The 10,002-nt window shown below is 49.1% G+C and overlaps 1 protein-coding gene across 4 annotated transcripts in view; it reads right to left on the reverse strand.

The window, feature by feature from the left end:
- LOC144602230 (excitatory amino acid transporter 2-like) overlaps window positions 1-2,990 on the reverse strand; it is a 98,303-nt gene extending 95,313 nt beyond the window's left edge. For 2 of the 4 annotated variants that reach the window (XM_078415067.1, XM_078415069.1), the window contains exon 1: window positions 2,350-2,990. The gene's annotated coding sequence lies outside the window, so the exon portion shown is untranslated. Of the gene's footprint in view, window positions 1-1,266; window positions 1,471-1,530; window positions 1,552-2,349 lie in introns of those variants that run through there. The other 2 variants (XM_078415071.1, XM_078415070.1) reach the window with 2 other exon arrangements.
- Window positions 2,991-10,002: the final 7,012 nt, after the last annotated feature.

Consider the following 10,002-nt stretch of genomic DNA (forward strand, 5'->3'; position numbering starts at 1 on the left):
CCTGTCTACTGCTGGACTATGCAAAGAAAATGGTAGAGGCCGGCCAGAACTGACACGTTTACTGTTTCCCCCTCTGTTCCCTGTAGAAACATATACCTACCAATCAACACAATAACTCCTCTCCCCTTTCCTTTTTACTGAAAAATATTTCCAGAGTGTATTGTTTTATTGCATATCCCCCAACATCTGTTATGTTATGTCTTTGCATTACATACTGATACGGTACATCGATAGGACCAAGGTTTCTCGAGGGATTCTGTACAGAACGTGAAATTGATTAAAACAAAATCTTCCATCTCACACTGCCCTGTTGCCCAATTTGGAAATCCTGAAGATTATTGCAATATCTGTATGCTTAAACTATTGACAGCCAAATAAAAAAATAAGCAAATTAACTTCAATTTTCACGCAGAATCTTAACGCATCTGAACATAATTAATAATAATAATAATAATAATACTAATACATTTATTTTATATAGCGCTTTTCAAGATACTCAAATACGCTTTACAAAGTGAACAAGACATAAAAACAAACAAAAGATTCACAATTAATAACAAATCTTTCACTTTCCCGTGAAAGAATTAAGATGGTATTTGTAAACATGACCTACTAAGTGAAAATTGTGTACAAATTATGTCAGGAATAAAGTTATTTTAATTGCCTGGTTTATATTCTCATAAGAAACCGGGAATGTTAGAAATTACCTCTCATTTCCCACCCCCAATATATAGCAATATATATTGGGAATGGGTTTCAAATCAGGAAACTAATCCCCACAAAAAGATTATTTGATACAGACAAAACGTAGATGAGCGAATGCAATTTCGATAGGACGAGAGGAGAGAAACGAGAAAGAAATGAAAGATGAGGTTGCGAATAATGACACTCTAAAACTGGGCGTTCAGTTTCTGGAAACTGTGGATAACGTCCCGTTAGAATTAGCAGCAAGATTAGCAGCGGCTCTCCCAGTGTACGAAGGAACTGCAGATGCAGGTTTACATCAAAGATAGGCACAAAATGCTGGAGCAACTCCGCGGGACAGGCAGCATCTCTGGAGAAAAGGAATCGGTGACATTTCGGGTCGAGATCTCGAATCTCACTCAGGCAGGCAGGCATTTCAATAAACAATTTCAAGCTAACTATGCAGTCAAGCGCAACCACGGGTTATTGCATTTCAAATCGTAAATCTATTGTTGCCGTGCTGCATGGGGCGAAGTGAACACACACTCGGCGATGTGCATGCATGTGACTATAAACACCGACCTCTGGGAGCTACAGAGGAGGCAGACTGGCTCACTGGAGAAGCCCTCTGAAGCGTTGGGGAATGTCGGGCAGTGCCTGCCTTTCACCGGCCGGCCTGCCTATCCCCTGAGTCTGAGCCTGAGACCCGCGGCCAAACCCAAACCCAGCTCCTTATCTTATCAGAGCCCAGTTGAGGCAGAATGTCCTCCCTTCTCTCGTTGCCTGCGGTGTGAGCAGTATTGAGGGCTCTGGGTTCACGCCAGATCAGTTCACGGCGCGGCTCACATCTGCTAGGTCCCAGCGTCCAGTCCAGTCCAAGCTCCCCACAGACAGTCCATGCGTGGCGAGAGCGCATAATCCCCTCTCCCACAGTGACAGGCTAGCTCTCTGTCTGCTCCCCCCCCCCCCCCCCCCCCCCCCCTGCTGATCACGGGCTTCCTTCATTCTCCATATCCCAGCGCCTTCCTCCTCTCGCTGGTGAATTCAACAGCCCTATCTTGTCCCGGGTCACTCCGCCCGCGGCAATACTCCTCACAAATGAAAGGGGGTTTTCACCTGGAAAGCCTGCTCAAAGTAAATGCATCCAATCGAGTCAATCACATTGTGTGTGCGTGAGAGAGTGAGTGTGTGTGTGTGTGTGTGTGAGAGAGAGAGAGAGAGAGAGAGAGAGAGAGAGAGAGAGAGAGAGAGAGAGAGAGAGAGAGAGAGAGAGAGAGAGAGGGGGGGGGGGGGGAGGGGTGGTGGGGAGGGAGAGGGAGATTTGGAAATAGGCAGCGTTCATTCGCCACCATTAGCTGCTGCTGACAATCTGATATTCAGTACCGGGAGATAACAAGCCGAACAAACCAAAATCACCAGGCACCAAGTTGACCTGAGCATCCTACATTGCCACACATGCCCCACCGCCTCTCTCCATCACAGATGGAGCACGGCGAAGCTCACCACAACCCGAGCCCCGCGGTCAGAAATCTCAGCAAAACCCCGGCTCTGGCAGCGGACAGCCCGCCCGCCAGCCAAGGCTCCCTCCTTCACTCGCTGTAACGCTGTATCACCATCGCCAGTCATCAACAATACCCCCAATGCGTTTATAAATCCAAAACTCACCTTTCACACTTGCTTTTTTTCCTTCTGCGAGCAGGGTTTCAATCCCCAGACTTGCTCCCTCTGGCTGGGTCTCCTTTGTGGTGCGTGTGTGTGGTGTGGTGTGGTGTGTGTTTGTGGTGTGTGTTTGTGGTGGGTGTGTGTTTGTGGTGCGTGTACGTGTGTGGTATGTGTGTGGTATGTGTGTGGGTGTGTGTGTGTGTGTGTGTGTGTGTGTGTGTGTGTGTGTGTGGGTGTGTGTGTGTGTGTGTGTGTGTGTGTGGGTGTGTGTGTGTGTGTGTGTGTGTGTGTGGGTGTGTGTGTGTGTGTGTGTGGGTGTGTGTGGGTGTGTGTGTGTGTGTGTGTGTGTGTGTGTGTGGGTGTGTGTGTGTGTGTGTGTGTGGGTGTGGGTGTGTGTGTGTGTGTGGGTGTGTGTGTGGGTGTGTGTGTGTGTGTGGGTGTGTGTGGGTGGGTGTGTGGGTGTGTGTGTTGTTTGCGGGCTTCGAGTGCAGGATAATCCTATCTCCAGGGAAGTCTCCGGAATCTCCCCACAGCGGCTGTGACAGCTTTCGTCCCCGCTCTGCCGCGGGATTTCTCCGGCTCCTGAGTCGAGGCAGATGGGCTGGCAGCCTTGCCTCCTGCTCTGGGTATGTGTCTGCGCCTGGTGAACGCACGGATCACACCATTAAACCAGCGTGCGCGCTGCCTGCGATTGACACGAACCAACCCCTCTCTCCCCCGCTGACACCAACTCACGCCTCCCGACCCCCCATGTGAATCCACCCCCCCACCCACCCCCACCAGTCACCCGATTCTATTCATACTTTATTGCATATCTATTTTGGGTTTCCTGATTATCTCTGTACATAATATGCCTCTCTCTCTCTCTCTCTCTCTCTCTCTCTCTCTCTCTCTCTCTCTCTCGCACAGATGAAGAAAGAGAGAACAAATAGAGAACACGAGATAAGACACACATGCCGAGATGGAGGGGGGAGAACAGAGTCATAGAGAGAGAGACAAGGGAGCGATAGAGAGAGGACACTCAGATAGGGAGAGAGGAAAGAGAGAGGGGAAGACACAGAAAGAGAGCGGGAACCGAGAGAGGAGGGGAGAGAGAGCATACACACACGGATAAGAGAGAGAATAGAGAAAGAGAGAGAGAAAACGCATACACAGATGGGGGGAGACACACAGATGGGGAGAGAGAAAAGGGAGAGGGGGAAGACAAACTCAGAAAGAGAGAGGGAACAGCGACAGAGGGAGAGAGAGAGGATGCGCACACACACACACACACAGATGAAGAAAGAGAGAACAGAGAGGGAGACACAGACACACACACATACGCAGATAGAGAGGGAGGGGGACACAGTCAGAGAGAGAGAGAGAGCGAGAAGACACTGATGGGGAAAGAAGAGCGAGGGAAGAAGACACAATAAAAGAGGAACATTGAGAGAGGGGGGGGAGAGAAAGGACACAAATATACACACACAGAAAACTGAGAAAGGGCGAGAGACCGAGCGACCATCGTGTGGAGTAAAATGCTGTTTAAATAGCTGGTGAATGTAAAACAAACCAAAAAAAAAACACTTTGCTTCAAACTGGGGAATAAAATGAATTCATTTTGCCCCAGAATTTGCAGGGCGGGGAGTTGAGGGGTGTATTTGGGGCTCCGTTGGTTAGATTTCGCCACCTGCCTGCGGTGTGAAGTAGGGAGCTGCTTACAGACGCCGGGGGGGGGGGGGGGGGGGGGGGTCTTTGATCAGGATCACCGAAGGGTGGGATTTGGGAATAGGGGAAGCAAAGCACAGGGCGACACAGGAGAGAGAGGTCGGGTTGTGTCCCGGGGCTGGAAGGGTGAGGCGACAGGGAGACGGTGAAGGGAGAGCGAGGGACATTCCAGGTCAATGGCCAAGCCCGGAGTTGCAGGCACATTGCGCTCAATGGAAGGGTGGGTTGCAGAGGGGAGATTTAAACAACAAGGAAACGAACGGAAAATAAATCTTAAAAGATCAATTCATCGCCATAATTTGCGTCCCCCTGTGGATGATTTATGGGAGCGAGACTCCTGAGTTTCCCCATCTGATGTGGGGTGTTTGGAGCCGTGGGTGACAGGGTTGAACGCCATTCATTCCCAGCCTGCGCTTCCTGAGCCGCGTTTAATTCTCTTTCACGGTGGAAATGCAGCAAATCTCTTTGGTGGCAAATCCCATTGGAGCGAGACTGTTGATGTGGACGATGGACACAAAATGCTGGAGTCACTCAGCGGGACAGGCAGCATCTCTGGAGAGAAGGGATGGAACAGTCTGAACAAGGGTCTCGACCCGAAACCTCACCCATTCCTTCTCTCCTGAGATGCCGCCTGACCTGCTGAGTTACTCCAGCATTTGGTGAATAAATCGAGAGGGGATGGGTGACGTTTCGGGTCGAGTGCTGTCCGGCGATCTGTGGAGACTTGGGCTCGCCGCGAACCCCTCCCCACCCCACCCCCTCCCACCCCCCTCCCCCCACCCCCTCCCTGACTTGTCCAGGATTGACATCCGATAATCTTACCTAATTTAAAAATAGTCCCCAATCACCGTCTGGCCCAGGTAATATAGACAGATTGACAAATAGACAGCGGGCGGCAGACCCATCGATCTATGGGGTGAATGACTGGAGGGGTGGATGACTGGATGGGAGGAGGGGTGGAGGCAGTCACACCCATTAGGATTCACTGTTTCCATTTTGGTCCATGGTCAGGAGAAGGAGGGAGGCAATATTAGACCAGCCTCGGCCCTTGAGCTTGTCTAGCAGGTATGAGATTCCTGCTTCCTGGGCAGACGAGTGTGTGTGTGGGGGGTGGGGGTGTAGGAAAAACGACCAACCTAACCATGGCACCATGGCACCATAGACCAGCGAGACATCATTCAAGAGGGGAGATGGAAGAGACACCTAGTTATCATTGGGGATGGAACAGTCAGGGGAATACACACAAGTCTCTGCCGCGAGAGTCCCAAAGGCCTGCCTGGTGCCCGGGTTCGGGACATCTCGTCTGACCTACAGAGGAGCTTGGAGTGAAAGGGGAAAGATCCAGTCGTCGTTGTCCATGTGGGGAGCAATGACATAGGTGGAACAAGGAAAGAGGTTCTGCTGAGGGAATTTGAGAAGCTATGGGACTAAATTAAAAAGCAGAATCAAAAAGGTAATTAGCTCTGGATTGCCGCCTGAGCCACAAGCAAATTGGCAGAGGGTCGTGAAGATCAAAGAGTTGAACGCATGGCTCAAAGATTGCTTTGGGATAAGTGGGTTTGAATTTGTAGGACATCGGCGTCAGTATTGGGGAAGGAGAGAGCAGTTCCAAAGGGACTGATTCCACTTGAAACTGGCTGGGACCAGGTCGTGGCAAAAAAAAATCAGGCTCCAGGTAAGGCTTTCAACTGTGGGGAGCAGGGGTGGGGGAGGGGGGTCAACAGATTGAAGATAAAGGGAAGGAGAGCACAGCAGAGGTTACTGAAGTCTCCAGAAGGAGTAAGAGGAGGGAAAGTTTGAAAAGGGAGAAGAGTCTAAGGTCAGGCAAAATGAGGACCAATTTGAGTAGAGGGGAGGTGAATACTGAATTAAAGGTGTTCTACTTGAATTCACAAAGTATACAGGACAAGGTGGATGAGCTTAAAGTGCATTTAGAAATGGGTAAGTACAACATTGTGGACATCACAGAGGTATAGTTGAAAGAGGATCAGAGCTGGGAGCAGAATATCCAAGGATACACATCCTATCAGAAAGGTGGAGTAACTCAGCGGGACAGGCAGCATCTCTGGAGAGAAGGGATGGGTGACGTTTCAGGTCGAGTGCTGTCCGGCGATCTGTGGAGATTTGGACTCGCCACAGGTGGTGGTGGGATGGCTCTGCCGGTAAGGAATGAAATTCACTAGGATCAGAAGATGTAGAATCCTTATGGAGGGAGGTAAGACTGCAAGGGTAAAAAGACCCTGATGGGAGTTATACACAGGCCTCTCTCTGAACAGTAGTCAGGATGTAAGGCACAAATTATATCAGGAAATAGAAAAGGCATATGTAAGAAAGGCAATGTGGTCATGGGGATTTTCAATATGCAGGTAGACTGGGGAAATCAGCTTAGTACTGGATCCCAAGAGAAGGAATTTGCAGAGTGCCTATGAGATGGCTTCTTGGAGCAGCTCGTGGTCGAGTCTAACGTTCCAGAGACAATTTCAGAGACAATTCTGGAATTGGTGTTGTGTAACAAACCGGATTTGATTAGGGAGCTTAGGGTAAAGGAACCCCAAGGAGGTAGTGACCATCTATATACTAAAACTCGTTTGTTTGTTTGTTTGTTCCTGAACTACAGCCAAACCGGTACACGATAGCACGACAATTTTAGGCCCACCTTACTCACCGTTGTCCCTTTAGGGCTAATGGAAGATGTTTCATTGAAATTGGTGTTATATTTTTAAATCTATCTCCTAGGGAGGGGAAGGGGGAGGATAAGGGGGGTTGAGGGGGATGGAGTGGGGGGGGGAGAGAAGGGGAGGGATGGAGGGAGGGAGGGAGGGAGGGAGGGAGGGAGGGAGGGAGGGAGGGAGGGAGGGAGGGAGGGAGGGAGGGAGGGAGGGAGGGAGGGAGGGAGGGAGGGAGGGAGAGGGAGGGAGGGAGAGGGAGGGAGGGAGGGAGAGGGAGAGACAGGGGGTGGGGGGAGAGGGAGAGTGGGAAGGGGGGAGTGGGGGAGAGGGTTGAGAGGGGTGGGAGAGGGGGAGAGGGGAGGGAGAGGGGAGGGAGAGGGGAAGGAGATGGGAGGGGGGAGGAAGGCGGGGGGGAGAGGGGGAGAAGGGGAGAGGGGGAAGGGGGGAGTGGGAGAGGGGAGGGGGAGTGGGTGAGGAGAGGGCGCTGCACCAATGCAGGAGAGGTTTGGGTCCAACGGGTCCACTTGGTCTAATAATATGGTAAAATTCAATCTGGAGTTTGAGAGAGAGAAGACAAAATCAGAAGTGTCATTACTACTGTTGAGTCAAGGTGACTACAGAGGCATGAGGGAGGAGCTGGCTAAAGTTGATTGGAAAGGGACTCCAGCAGGGATGACGGTGGAGCAGCGATGTCAGGAGTTTCTGGGAGTAATTCGGAAGATGCAGGATCTTTTCATCCAGAAGAGGAAGAAAGATTCTAAGCAGAGAATGAGGCAACTGTGGCTGACAAAGGAAGTCAAAGACAGCATAAACGTACAAGAAAAGGCATGTAATTTTGCAAAGATTATCAGGAAGCTAGAGGATTGGGAAGCTTTTAGAAACCGACAGAAGGCAACTAAAAAGGCAATAAGGAAGAAACGATGAAATATGAAGGTACGCTAGTCAATAATATAAAAGAGGATACCAAACGTTTCAGATATCTCAAGAGTACTGGAAAATGACACTGGATAAGTAGTGATGAGGAATAAAGAAATGGAAAACATAAGCAATATATAAGAAGAGGTTGGAAAAACTTGGATTGATTTCTCTGGAACATTAAAGGTTGATGGGAAATCTGATAGAGGTTTATAAAGTTATGAGAGGCATAGATAGAGTAGACAGTCAGAATCTTTTTCCAAGAGATGTCAAGGACTAGAGGGCATAGCTTCAAGGTGAGATGGGCAAAGTTTCAGGAAGTTGTTCGGGGCAGGGGTTTTTTTACACAAAGCGAATGCACTTCTAGGGGTGGTGATGGAGGCAGATATAATAATGGCATTTAGGAGGCTTTTGTAAAGGTACACGGAAATCCAAGGATTGGAGGGATATGGACATGCAAATTGTGAGCCAAAGGGACTGTTCCTATGATGTATTGCTCTATGTTCTGCTCTATGCCCTTCAGCCCTCCGTGCACACGCCACGCCGACCAGCGATCACCCACATACTACTTCTATCCTACACCTTTGGAGCAATTTACCAAAGTCAACTATCCTACAAACCTGCACATCTTGTGGGAGGAAACGAGGGCAACAAGAGAAAACAAGAGAAAACCCATGCAGTCACAGGGAGAATGTACAAGCTCCATACAAACAGTACATGCAGTCAGGATGGAATTCAGGTCCCTGGTGCTGTAAGGCAGCAACTCTACCGTTGCCACTAAGTCCATTCTATGTCCATTTATTTTCCGTTTTGGTATATGTATAACCGTTTTCTCCGAGATCTTCGGTTTCCTCCCACACTCCAAAGACGTACAGGTTTGTAGGTTAATTGGCTGGGTAAATGTAAAAATTGTGCCTAGTGGGTGTAGGATAGTGTTAATGTGCGGGAATCGCTGGGCGGCACGGACCCGGTGGGCCGAAAAGGCCTGTTTCCGCGCTGTATATATATGATATATGATATATGATATGATATGTACCATAATTATTTACATACTTACTTTCATACACAAATAAAGTGCAGACACATGTATTATTCTACACGTTATGTAATTTTATACATGTATTTGTATACAGACTTACTACTACAATTTTCATTTATGTCAGATTACTACTGCATCAGAACATCTCAAAATGCTTCACAGATGTTTCATGTAAAAGCTGGTACTGAGGCACGCCAAGAGACATCATATGCATTACATGCATATAAATAATGCATATGAATGTGTATGCACAATTACTTAAAACTCTCATTGTTTGTTCATGAATTACAGCCAAAACGGTACGCGATAACGCGACGACTTTAGGCCCACCTTACTCACCATCGTCCCTTTGGTGCTAATGGAAGAAGTTTCTTTGAAATCGGTGTAATATTTTTAAAGTTATTCACATTTTAAAGTTTAAATCTATCTCCGAGGGAGGGAGGGAGGAAGGTGGGAGGAGGGAGGATGAGGGGGGTTGAGGGGGATGGAGTGGGGGGAAGGGGGAGGGGAAGGGGGGAGGTGAAGAGGGGAGGGAGAGGGGAGGAGGGGAGGAGGGAGGGGGAGGGGAGGAAGGGGGGGAGGGGGGAAGGGGGGAGTGGGTGAGGAGGGAGAAGGGAGAGGGGAGGAGGGGGCGGGGAGGGGAGGGGGGGAGAGGGAAGGGGGAAGGGAGGGGGAGGGGGGGAGAAGAGGATGCTGCACCAATGCAGGAGAGGTTTGGGCCCAACGGGTCCACTTGGTCTAGTAATTAAATAAATGCTCACAAATACACGTACAGGCATATTTCACCACCATTCTTCTTCATAATTTCTATTCCCTCACACCTCCTTATGAGATAAGCCATTTGGCCCATTGAGTTCCACCTATTCACACAGATCCATTAACACCCATCGATTCTCCTCCCTCCCATCCACCAATTTACAGTAGCCAACTTCCTTCAGTAATGAAGAATGAATCTGAAGCATTATATCTCGTTCACAGCAACTTTAGAGTCTTTTTTTTAAGCTGTAATTCTTCTTTGATCAAATTGTTCCATGAGCAGATGTTTATTTTATACCCCAAAGGAAGACCCAAGAACTACAACTCTAAGTTCTTGGTTATTAGCCACAAACCACCAAAGAACACAGAAGGCCATCAGCCTTCACCTCAGTAAAAATGCTAGTTGCAAACGTTCATGAGTACAGTCCTGCCTCGGCATTTGTTTAGGCTCAACTTCAAGCTCCTTGGCTGATGGCCACATGAAATGACCTCAACCTCGAACAGTTCGGAGTCTCTTTGGCCTGGCTTTTGGGCTCGAGGATGGCAACAGTTTGGGATGCCCGCCCGATG

The sequence above is a fragment of the Rhinoraja longicauda genome, chromosome 18 (genome assembly GCF_053455715.1).
Source record: "Rhinoraja longicauda isolate Sanriku21f chromosome 18, sRhiLon1.1, whole genome shotgun sequence".
Lineage (NCBI taxonomy): Eukaryota > Metazoa > Chordata > Chondrichthyes > Rajiformes > Arhynchobatidae > Rhinoraja > Rhinoraja longicauda.